The 13,129-nt window shown below is 38.6% G+C and overlaps 1 long non-coding RNA gene across 1 annotated transcript in view; it reads left to right on the top strand.

The window, feature by feature from the left end:
• The window catches only part of LOC134575866 (uncharacterized), a 44,180-nt gene continuing 31,051 nt past the window's right edge, over positions 1-13,129 (top strand). The window contains exons 1-2 of the long non-coding RNA XR_010085767.1: positions 1-27; positions 10,017-10,052. This is a non-coding gene — a long non-coding RNA (uncharacterized LOC134575866). The remainder of the gene's footprint in view (positions 28-10,016; positions 10,053-13,129) is intronic.

Raw genomic sequence — 13,129 nt, 5'->3', positions numbered from 1 at the left:
GGACCTAGTGGACGACCTGGTCTTCCGGTAAATAGCATTTTTACTTTTTTATTCATATGAAATGTGTTTATTGATGACTCGTGAATATGTTTTGCATTTTCCCCAAATATTTTGTTATTAAAGTGAAAACACGCATTGACATATCTATAAAGACAAATCAGATGCAATTCTGAGCAATGTTAAAAAAAAGGATCACAATAGAGTGCAAATAGATCATGCTGTTTTATACTTTTTTTAACTTTCACTTTTCGCACTGAATGTCCCCAATTTGCCTTAGTTACTTTGATCGGGTCAGAGTAACGGCTTTGTGAGCCTGGTGCTGAGGGTTTTGGTAGGCATTTCAATGGAAATGCATAACTAAAATTTTGATTTACCTTTAAGTTCCATAATTGAAAATGATTTAGCACAGAATAGACCTCTGTATTATTAAAGGAACACTCCAAGCACCATAACCACTACAGCTCACTCTATTGTAGGGAATCACTACAGCCCAGTGAGAAACAGAAGCTTTTGTCATTGAGCTAATCCTAATGGCACAAGGATAAGCTCATTGGTTGAGAACAATCAGCGGATAGAAGCCCCTGAGCAGTAGCTTCCATTTCCTACTGAGCTGTAGGTAAGAAGTCAAACCATTCTAAAGCAGTTTGGCTTTTTACTGTGGGTGGGCACCAGGGCACTCCTGACACCAAAAGCACTACAGCGCTCTGTAGTGGCATTACATAAATTTAAAAGTGGCTGTGGTGTGGCCATAATGACTATAGTGAGATTTTGTGGATAGTAGCTGTAGTGTTTGGGGGGTAAAAGGGAGTGTAGTGTATGGAGGGACAGGGGCTGTGGGGTGAAAGGGGATCTAGTGAGTGGTGGGGTCATAGGGGCTGTAGTGTGTTGGGGTGAAATCGATCTAATGAGTGGTTGGTTGATAGGGGCTATAGTGTGTGTGGAGTTAGGGATTTAATGTGTGTGACATTGGTACTTTAGTGAGTGGGTGATAGAGGCTAAAGTGAGTATGGGTAGGATGATAGGGGATGCAAAAAATGCTGGAGTGATCAGAGCTTTGGCAGCGCTGGTAGGGCCTGTAGTGTTTTGGAGAGTGATAAGGGCTATAGTGTGTGTCCTAGAGGGATAGGAGCTCTTGTGAGTATGGGGAGATAGGCACTTTACTAAAGGGTTGCAGTGAGTGTGGAGTGTGAGAGGGACTATAGTGATGGGGCCAGTAGGGTAGCATTGCCATGGTAATCCGAGGCAACTTGATGCACATGGGCAAGCAATTGCTGTGGTCTGCACCAGCCTGTGATGCAGGCCACAAACTTACTTGCTATGGTGGACTGGCAATGAGGGAGATTGTTGATCTATCCACTGGTCAGGGAGTATGGTGGGGATTGATTTGTGTGCTTGTGCAATAACTCCCTGCTTCCTCCTCCAGCGCAGCTTCCATTAAGCACTTGGAGGAAGTGATATGATGTTATATCACTTCCTCCCAGCCCAATTGTGGAGCAGTGTGTTGATAGATGGATGTAAATCAGGCAAGATATTGCAGATCTTCAGTATCGGGTGCGGGGGGTGGGCAATAAATAAATAAAATTGGAGGAAAAATATATAAAGAATGACAGTGGACCTATTTTAGTCCATTGACCTGGCGATCCATCAGCATCTATCTTAATCCGGAAGTGACTTTGGTCCAAAACCATAGATCAGCATATTACACATACTGTTCTGCCATTATTAGTAGCATAATACAGATTAAGGAACAGCGGACATTTGTATAATAGAGTTGCACAGTCACTTAGGAGTATAACTGCAGTTTGCAAATCTGCTATTTATTAAAGCCATCTTAGTTCTAAAGTTATGTATAGTAATTCAGAGTTAATGTTTTAAGTAACGCCATTTATAATGAAAACCACAGCAGTTTTGCCATTTACTTATCATGGAGTTGATGTAAAGTAACCCATGAGCTAAACTCACAAGCAATCTCTTGAAATTAATTTATCTTGTAATGTCGAGCTGGACTTAGAACACTAATAAATATTCCTTTTTCTTACACTGTACAAGGTGTGAGATTTGGATTGTTTGTGTGGAAAAATGAGTTGTGTGGATAATAGCCTTTTTAAGTAATAGAGGCAGTCATCATTTCTTCTCTCTCCATTCAATGTGTTTTGGAGCTTAAAGGCTATTAATACCAACTGGGAGACGTGTGACAGTAACTATAATTCTCCACTTATGTGCCCATGGCTGGCAGGATTGATTTTGCAGAAAAATAATGGACTAGGATTGACATAGTTCCATTAAAGTATTCAAATGGCTGATATTCTCAGCAACTATGCCAAGTATTGAAGAGTTATGATGTTCCCATCCAAAAAAGAAAATGTTTTGGAAAATATTGTGCAAATTATATTGGGATGTCCTTTATTTCTGCTAATGGCTTGTTAATATCGCCAAAATAAAATAACTCATATTTTTCACTTTAAATATTCAGTTGTTAGAATTATACATTTCAAATAAATATGTGCAGTTTGAGGCATTATTGTCCAGGCTACTTTAATTATACATCATTAAGCATTCTTAGCAAGTATGTGGGATGGAAAAATGTGCAGACAAATATCTATTTCATATGATTTTTCTTAAAATATCTCACAACATGGTCATTTTGCTTAAAGTGGTTTTGTGATTCAACTTTTACAGAGCTGTACCTAAAATTATAGTTTAATTTAGCAAGGAAAAAATACTTTCGAAAAACATGTATTCATATTTTCCTCTTCAATATATGGAAATTTTATGTATTATGTGCTTTACATTGAAGTTACAATTTGATATCACTTGGGCACTTCAGGGTAACTTGTTTTACATTTTTATTTTCAGCAGTACCTCCAAATAATTATGCACTTTGTTATAATTTTATTGGTCATTCTGGAGAATGTAATATGGCTTTGGTAACATCCAGTTGTTTTAGAATGTAGATTGTTTAAAATGATGTCAGTGTTCCTTTAAATCTACAGGTATATCTGTTATTCAGATATCTAAGGTTATGAACTATGTAGTGTTGAATATAGCTCTAACCTACTACTAAGATGAGCTAAGACTCCAGAGTTATTTTGTGAACACAGAATACTAAGGAATTATGGGGGTGGGGAGGGGAAATCTGCATTTTTGAATGTAGCAATAATAATAATTAGCACAATTATATTTACGTAACCAAAAAATATATAGGAGATCATACATAGCAACTTGGGAGCAAGACATAGGACACCTGAAGAATCAACTGATTGGTCAAACATTTGGAAAACAATAACATCATTCACTATCTGTGTAACACACAAAGAGCAAACATACAAAATTCTGTTCAGGTGGTATCAAACCCCCAATCCTGGCAGTAATGCATCTACTCTGCATTAACTCCTTAAGGACACAACTTCTGGAATAAAAGGGAATCATGACGGAATATTTCTGTCATGTGTCCTTAAGAGGTTTTTAACTTGTGTTGAAAGCCGTTCTTTCATTGTTAGAAGATCTGTCCTAAACTCAAACCACTTTGGATCAGCATAACATCCAATGGTTATCAGAATCCAACCCACCACTAGTCAAACCTCCTCTATACCAAGACTTGGATAACCGTGTTAATATACATCTCTACACAATAGGTGTCTGGTGTTCTATATATTTTCTTATTGTTCCAAATTTAAAATAAGTGTATTTGTTATTCCCATACTTGAAATTCATAATTAAAGGATTTTGGAAAAAAAGAAAATACAGGAGATGATGTGTTTTACTGTCAAACACTACCAATCAATATATAGCAACACTTATTATTAAAAAGTAAATCAGGGGGGCGGGGCCTGACCTGCAAACGGAGTAGTCGCATGGCAGAGGAGCTCCCGAAGCCATTGCTGATTCCAGGGAAATTACCACAGATCCAATGCTTACATTGATGCCGGAACACGCTGCCCAGGCTACGGGCACTCTGGCAAATCGTCTGATACCGGACACCGGTGTTTCCCGCAAGCGTGTAACGGAGGTGGCCCGCTGCGGCCTACGGTGGATGGGGATGGGGGGAGACGGCCGCTCTCCTCGCCTCTACACCGGGGGCGCTGAGCCACTAATTGCCCGCTCCTCCCCCCCCCTTAGGACCGGTGGGGGTGATCCCGGTCCAACCCTGCCAGACACAAGAGACACGGCTGACAAAGATGGCGGGGCCCCACAAGCAACCCCCAGCTCCACAATGGCGGACGCCACGTGCGACCATGACTGCTGCGGAGGGGAGACTACCACGATGACAAGGCTGACCGCAATCTTCAACGCCTTTTGGGCGAAACTAGAAACCAGAGAGCGGCAGGCTAAAGCACAAAGAAACCTACCCAGAGAGAATCCCACAGGTATCCGCCCCAGCCGTGCTAAACCCTGCTCGACAGTCAACAAACAAAAATGTCGCCGAAGACGGAGACATCTACCGCCTGCCCGTAGGTGCTTATACAGAGCGGCACTACCTCCCCGAGGAGACCTACAGGATACAGGTCGATTCCGCACGACATCAAGCACTGCTCAGCGACCGCTGAATGGCAGACCCACGCCGTGGCGCCGGAACACAACAAAGACCTGGGGAACCATAGAGTCCCGGACAAGCACACCACAAACCTGCACCGTGATCTCAAGTACCCACGGCGATGAACAAACATGCCCACCACGGGAACCGTGCCAGCTGGACTTTGCCCTACCTCTGCGAGACCCCCATGCATCTCCTACATCATTTCCCCTGCTGGGAATTGGATAAAGAAGGACTCACATCGCAGGAACGCACGGGGGGCACTGTCTGGTACCTCTGCCGTAATAAACCCTGGCTAGTCCATTCTGCAACTCTTTAAACCGTGCTAGCTGTTCAACACTGAACTTTACTTCTCGGAACTGTTCAAACGTTTATGCTCACTGCATATATCACTGATACCTGCATGATAATATTAATGTCCTGTGTGTTTGTAGATAGACTGCTACTGTCCAACTTCATGCCAAATAGCCTATAGGTCTGACAGCTTACAGGTTGCCCTGACCCCGAGTTCAACCAAGTTTTATCAGCATGTTTGTTTTTGTTTTTTCAGATCGCACAGGCAGTTAATTTATCATATACCGTACTTTGATATCTCTCATGCCTTAGCATGGCTTACCCTCCTTACGTTTACCCCCCTGCTAGCAATTCTTAATACTTGCAAAGCGCAGGGATGTTATGTATGACCTATTTAGTGCAGTACAAATGTTCAGCGATCACACGTCTCACTACACATAATTCTCTTGCAAGCATGGCACTGGATTAGCAGGCATAACCCTCACCAAAAAGCGCAGAACAAACCAGTAAATATCGTTGTTACAAGTAACCAATACTGACCCAAGATATGTGTTAGCATTTCTACATGTTTATACATGTTTTACGCTTAGTAACCATCTTGTCAATCTAGTCAGCCTGAAGCATGCATGTCCTCTATTTACGTTACAGTTATGTTTGGTTGCGTTTCCTACCTATTGACGGAGACAGCCCAGTATGCGATGTTCTGCCTGGCGATACCTTTATTTCCTTCATATTACTCTTGGTTAAGCGAGAGACCTTTCAAACACGAACGTCCGTATGTAATAAGCTACACTAACAAACCCTAGGGCACAGACACCCATCCAAAGCAGCGAGCATGACATAATATCTAGACTTCGCATAAGGGTACAAAAAACGTATAACCTGAAACCTATGTTGATTCTGCTACACACAGATTATACCTACAACTAGTTCAGTTCAAAAATGTACAACCCTTCTATGCCATGTCATGTATTGAATATACCTAAGCGATTTTAATCAATCCTATGTATAACCTTACCTAAAAAGGTGCTAGATCCACCGTCTGCCTCTTTACTTAACCTGTCTCCCTCTTTGTCACTCCTCTGAAAACTCTTCCCAGACATGTGTTACTTACTAACTCACTTAAACTAAATGAGAGCATAAACTGTTAACATATAGATCTCATTAACTAAAAAATTTGTGCTGTTTTACATATGCCATGATGATGTCTTTCTCTACTGTCACTATTGTACTTGCCCATGCTGTCGTGGCTGTGCAAGCTCTTTTGTTATAACATGCACAACAAAAATAAAGAATTAAAAAAAAAAAAAAAAAAAAAAAAAAAAAAAAAAAAGTAAATCAACCCACTTAATAAAGTCTGTTGATACAAATATAAGCCAATCGCTTGCAACATTTTCTTAACCTAACATCATATGCAAACTGCAAGAATTACAAGTTAAAGGACCACTCTAGGCACCCAGACCACTTCAGCTTAATGAAGTGGTCTGGGTGCCAGGTTTAGCTAGGGTTAACCCATTTTTTTTTAATAAACATAGCAGTTTCAGAGAAACTGCTATGTTTATAAATGGGTTAATCCAGCCCTCAAAGCCTCTAGTGGCTGTCTCACTGACAGCCGCTAGAGGCGCTTGCGTGATTCTCACTGTGAAAATCACAGTGAGAGCATGCAAGCGTCCATAGGAAAGCATTGCTAATGCTTTCCTATGAGACCGGCTGAATGCACGCGCAGCTCTTGCCGCGCGTGCGCATTCAGCCGAATGGGAGGAGAGGAGGAGGAGAGGAGGAGAAGAGCTCCCCGCCCGGCGCTGGAGAAAGGTAAGTTTTAACCCCTTTTCTCTCCCCAGAGCCTGGCGGGAGGGGGTCCCTGAGGGTGGGGGCACCCTCAGGGCACTATAGTGCCAGGAAAACGAGTATGTTTTCCTGGCACTATAGTGGTCCTTTAATAACACCACTTAGCACCAGAATAGCTTAAATGTACCTGTTAAGTTGTATTATAAAATGACATGTTTTAATGTAAATCTTCATCACTTATTGTATCAGCAAAAAATAGCATTTAACTCCACCATAGAAAAAAAATATATAGCTCATTATAGAAGCTTGACATATGTTGACTGCGTTTCAAATACCTACAATTCTCAATATTTTCTTTAGAAAATTTCACTGATATCCAAGAAGATGGAGAGAAGTGGAGATAATTGTTGTTCACATCGTAGTCGAGGATATTTAAAAAATAATTGGTTTCCTTCCCACAGTCTTCAAGTGCTTTATCTTTAGTCATTATCATTGGATAAGTCACTGTTTCTCCCATCTTTATATGTGAAAAGATACAATTTCACTTTAACAGGCTTGTAACTTTCCCTACTAAACATGAAGGAGTTTTAAAGGTTTTATGAGAAAAGGAAGCACTTGGCGTCTTGTAGACCTGTTGCTTGTCATGAAGTCATAGTCCCAATGGGAGAGAAACATTTTTTGTTTAAAGAAAACCCATAAAAACATAACTGTGTCTTTAAAATGTTTATGCCTTCAAGTTGACTGTACTGTTGTGTTAAAGAATAAAAGGAAACAAAACAGCAAAATGTTTAGTGTCATATAAGGTTTATTGGAAGATGTAGGAGAAACTGACCAGATGTTCGTGTTCTAGAATGGTGGACGTATTGGCTTCAAAGAGACCATTGTACAAATCAACTGTTATTGTTGTTGTTTTTTTCTTTGTTGTTGTCATCCATCCATCTCATTACTCTTTAAACAAATGTGTTTTGCAAACTATACTTGTTTGATAAAGAGCCAAGTTCCAGATAATTAAGGACAATAAGTATGGTTAAAAGCGTAATTCCTAATTTGGATGTGAATTGTCCTAGAATTTCTTTCTGATACACTCGAACCTATCATTTTTTGCCTTCAAGCCATTGCAAATTATGTTTCTATTGTATTCCGTGGGTTACCATTACTGGCTTTCAGAGCTTTTGTCATTATGCACAAAGAAAGTGACTTAGATAGCAAATAAAACTACAGGATTGAAGGAGATGACAGTTAGAACAATGTTTCGACCTCCTGCATTGAAAAGAATGTTGAGTTCCTTAGAAACACAGGATGTTAGATCAGAACGAAGCCCATTATTGTGAACAATTTATGCATGATCACATAATGCATGATGAAATATTTATTTAATTAACCAACTATGATGTTTTTTTTTTTTCTGAATGGTAATTTATGATATAGTCTTCTTATAAAGTATAAATAATAAATATGTACCTGTTGCTGCTTAGGCTGCTCGTTATCAAAAATACATGGGCGATATAAGTACAGATCCTCCCGGAGGTGCAACTGGTAACATCAAGTCTGGATCTCAGATGTTAAGTCATTGTGAATTGTAGCCAAAATACCTAAACTGGGCTTCAACAAAATAAGACGATTCACTAGGAACCATGTTCAACAGTCATAAAGCTGTAAATATAATGAAAATCATGCAGTGTAAAAATGATGGTCTTCTATACCATACATATATACATCATATAATTTTTGCAAGGGTACATTTATTTATGACATATGAATGCACCTTTTGTATGAAAGGCTTTAGGCTGTTTTAGTGATTTATAAGACCATTGATTTTTTTAAAATTATTTTCAATATTTTTTTTACTTAATTTCCATGTTCCTTATGGTTCTTAGAACTCCTTATAATGGAGTTATATGTCCCGCAAAAGTACAGATCGAGAATTACTTTTTTTTTCTGGATCAATTCTAAATCACATTTTGAAGTGGTTAAAAAGCACAATAAAAAGATGGTATGTGTATTCAACATCTGCTCTAGATATCAGTCGGAAAAAAAATATTTCCTGGACATCTTGGTTGATTGAACAATTACTGATGTAGATGTATGCTGTCTGAGACCTAATTAGATTGTAGAAAGTGTATTGCACTTGAATTTGTCGTAATGTCACGTGAATAGACAATTACCCCACTCATCCAATCTGCTATGAAATGTTTTATTGGGTTGTAATATAATAGGATTTTTGAAGATAATGTTTCTCTTTAACATCTTAACATCTAGAGACAATCTATACCATCATAACAATCTGGACTTGAAGGAACTTATTCTGTAATGGAATGCTCCATTCTTTCAACATAGGCGGTATAGGGCTGTCAATTCTCAACAGGGAGGAAATTCATTATGTCTTTAGGGAATAGATTGTATTGACAGCAAAGAATGGAACTGGTCCTTAAGGGGTTAATAGATCTGCAGTTTCATGTGTAGTATATACAAATGGTAAAAAAAAAATCTGTACTAAATTATTGTAATGATAGATAAGAAATTAAAATGGACAAAACTGGATTAGACAGTCTGTAGCAAATGCCTGTGTATTTTTTTTTTTACAGTGATTGCTTTAAATCTTTATTACATTTTTTAACCCTCTGCTTTGCACTGCAATGATGCACTTTAACATGCAGTTTGGTAATTTATGGTGAACAATTGGTTCATACGGATTAGTTCTGCCTTAGACAGGGTGCTGGCTGGCCATAGAATGCAGTGCAAATCTGATATTTGGACAGGGAATAAGGATAGGGTAATATATTCTGTAACAATAAACACAGTGTGTAAAAACTGCTTTAATCAGCTGATTATATTATATATTCTTAAATAAACTACAATTTGTATATAAAAAAACAACAACTATATGATCACAAGTAGATTATAGAGCCAGAGTAAAGGTTTATATAATTGTTCATTAAATGGAATTTATAGTGCCTGGAAAGCAAAGCCATTTTCTTGGCACTATAGGTTCCTGTAGTCCCCCCTTATTACGCGCCCCCCTCCCGCATGGCTGAAGGGGTTAAGACTCCTTCAGTCACTTGCCTGAATCCAGCACTGATGTCCCTCGGAACTGGGTCAGGCTCCACCCACGCTCCTTCCCTGCCTATGTCATCCGGCGAGGGGAGACCTAATGTGCATGGAGGCATGTGCCGCATTCGCATTAGGATTCCCTAAAGGAAAGCATTGTTTCAATGCTTTCCTATGGGGATTTGATTGACGCAGGATGTCCTCATGCACAGCGTGTGGACATCCAGTGTCATTTAGGCGACTTTTGGACATCTTGTGCTATTTGATATCTTTGTGTTATTTGCATGCATTATTGTGGAACATTTTGGGTGAAGGTTTTTTTAAACATCATGTGATTTCCATTAATCATCAGGGAGACAAAGGTGGCCTTGGGATTCCAGGACGTATGGTGAGTTTGTATCATTTGCACCCTATAGAGTGGAAAACCAAGCATGATGTTTGCATCCTGCACGACTACAAATTCTCATGTTTTTGCTCAGACTCTTGAATTTCCCTGCTGAATTTTTCCGCCATGCATTATATTGCGCTAGAGCAACATAGCTGGTAACATAAGCACTATGAATCATGAATGGTAGCAGGAAATCCTAACCTCAAATTTTATGTTAGGTCACGCTTGATACATTATTACATGGTATTTTCTTGAGAATAGAATGCTGAACTACATTAGGATTAATTTACTGGTCTGAATCTTGTAGTCACTAGTAACTCGGAAATTGAGACCCGTTTCAAAATACTTTTCTTCCTCTCTAAAAAGAGGGATGTACGGTATGTTCAGTTTACCTTTAATATTGATGTCTCGAAGCAGGAGATATAGGCAAACATATGCATAAGCTTAAGAAACCATATCCACTTCCTAAAGAGCTTTAACAAAAATTTTGTTTGACGTGAATGAATTGTGAAACTTTTCAGGTTCCATTTTACGATCTCTACACAGTCGTACATCACTTCCAGGCCAATTCTTTAAAATGAAAATAAATTCAATCTTTTTTTAAGTGTCTGTTCTTTGGCTAGTATAGTGCATTCTGAAATTTTAACGCTGTTAAGATGTGTTTGCTGTAAGCTGTATTTCAGCGTTCCCTATTGCGCAGCTTAGTAGAAAAAGCTGCACGTTGTGTTGTTCCTATTTTTTCCTGCCTGATATTTTTGCTGTTTTAATCATAGCAATTTTTGAACTATAGCAGTTTGTACACATATGCTGCACTAGGTTGACTTTTTTTAATTGATTTTTTTTGGCACTGCAGTGACCACACTCTATGACCGTATTATTCTGACTATATCTGTGATTTGAATGATCTATTACTGTCCAAACTGTAATCCTATGGAAATCCTAGAAATGACCTTATCATTATATTTAGTGATAGTGCTGGCAACCCAAACAGAAAATGCCATACTTTCAGCAGATCAGAGCACCAACAAAATTATTAAGCACTTCCTGCAAGAGATGGATATAATTTGCCATGGTGGATTAGCCTGAATATTATGAGTGGTATCTATGACCAACTTAATTAAGTGTGATTTGTAGGCACAAAGACAATTCTTCAGTTTTAAACACATATTTCCTAATTTGAAAGGTTTCAATTTAGTACCAGTATGGTAGTAATAAACTAACACTACACATTTTAGATTGCATATAGGGATTTATTCACTAAACAGTAAAGAGTGTTGAGCCGAAAAACAATCTGCAAAATGTAGGCAGCAATGGAAACATTACATTTCACTTATCCTGGCAGCTTAACAAAATAGAAAAGTCGAGGCACTCCAAGGTACAAATCAGGCAATTTTATTGTTCGACCTACACGGTCTTTGTCTTTGACAAAGACCGTGTAGGTCGAAACGTTGCGATGGAGTGGGTTCAATAAAATTGCCTGATTTGTACCTTGGAGTGCCTCGACTTTTCTATTTTGTTATTCAGCATTTTGGTCTCTGGTACTGAGACTGTCTGAGTTGGACCCAGCTACATACTGCTTAAAGGGATAGAGTGCAGTTCCACACCCTACCATAACTTATCCTGGCAGCTTGGCAATGTTGTCTAAATTCTGCAATAGAAAGCATTTGACTCAACTAGTTTGTTAATTCTTTCACTTTTAAAAGCAGCTCAAATTATTTATTGCATGTCCTGCGCAGGATTGCCTTGGCTCTGCCCTACTGACTGTCCTATCTGAGGTATTCGGTAAATGTAAATAGCTGTTATGGTCTAATTCAACCATTAATTGCTTAGTTACATCTTCATATACCATCATAATCTGATGATAACTGTGACAAAGCAAAAGAACTAGAGCTAAACCAACGGGTACTACATTGTCTATTTAGTCAAAGGAATCATAGTTTGAGGCTACATTGTACATGCCAATTTTGTTCTCTGGTTTCAGTTTTGTGCAACATGGTTATCTCATTAGTTGTGTCCCTATGAAGTCACTGTGCCACAGTCACATCTCTTGTGGATCTGTTTATCTCATAATTTTGACTTTTGCCTTGATACTCCACTTGCTGGTCATGTTATACTTGGTTATAACATTGGTTCCCAAACCAGTCCTCAAGGCACCACTACTAGTCCAGGATTTAGGGATTACCCAGTTGTGTCTAAGGTTTTTTTTTTTTTTTTTTTTTTTTAAAAACAACCCTTAAAAACAACTTGGTAATACCTAAATCCTGAACTAGCAGGGGTGCAGTGAGGACTGGTTTGGGAACCACTGGGTTATAACATGGATTAGCTTGTGCTGTCTTTTGAAAGTGTCGCTCAACATACCATTATGTCCAGATGGCAGAGACAGCCCAGGGTTATTGGGGTTGAGTAATATTTTTTTGTGCTAGAATCTCTGTTCTGAATCTCCACTTAAGAAGGGGGTGGGGGATAATGTACCTCAAGAATTTTCAATTTGCTACACCCTGGAATTCCATGTGGTTTAATCCAATAATACAGACCATTCTGAATAACACCATGGGTCAGGCTTGAATAGGGAAGCAAAAAATGAATAAAATGCCAAAAATTCAGGCAAAGACTTCCTTATAATACAAATGTATGTACGATTTTTAACTTAACTCAACTAAGCACTGTGCATCCTGTAGACAAATAAACTATAATTGTTTGCTGAAAGCTTGCAGAGAACACTCATCCATTTGGAAAGGGCAGAGACCACATTAAAACCCACAAAAAGTTGGCAGGCTCTGAAGTTAAAGTTTGTCTTTTTTTTTTTTTTTTAAATAAAGCATGTGTTGGATTTTTTTATTTTAAAAAAAATGCATGTTTTGCTATTTTGGTTTGTGGCATAGCTAATATGTTCTCTATGCAAACAATTCTGGAATAACATTAATAGCCAATTCTTGTGAATCTTTTTATAGATTATTATTATTTTTTCTATTTGTTTTTACTTTTAATGGACAATATTAATCTTTGTTGTCACATGGATTTGGGACAAGTCCCCCTTGCAGATTTGAAGAAGGAAGAAAAGGTAGAAATACTGATTA

Source organism: Pelobates fuscus, chromosome 10 (genome assembly GCF_036172605.1).
Source record: "Pelobates fuscus isolate aPelFus1 chromosome 10, aPelFus1.pri, whole genome shotgun sequence".
Taxonomy (NCBI): domain Eukaryota; kingdom Metazoa; phylum Chordata; class Amphibia; order Anura; family Pelobatidae; genus Pelobates; species Pelobates fuscus.
The sequence above is the reverse complement of the archived record's forward strand: the minus strand, read 5'-3'. Positions and strand labels throughout refer to the sequence as shown.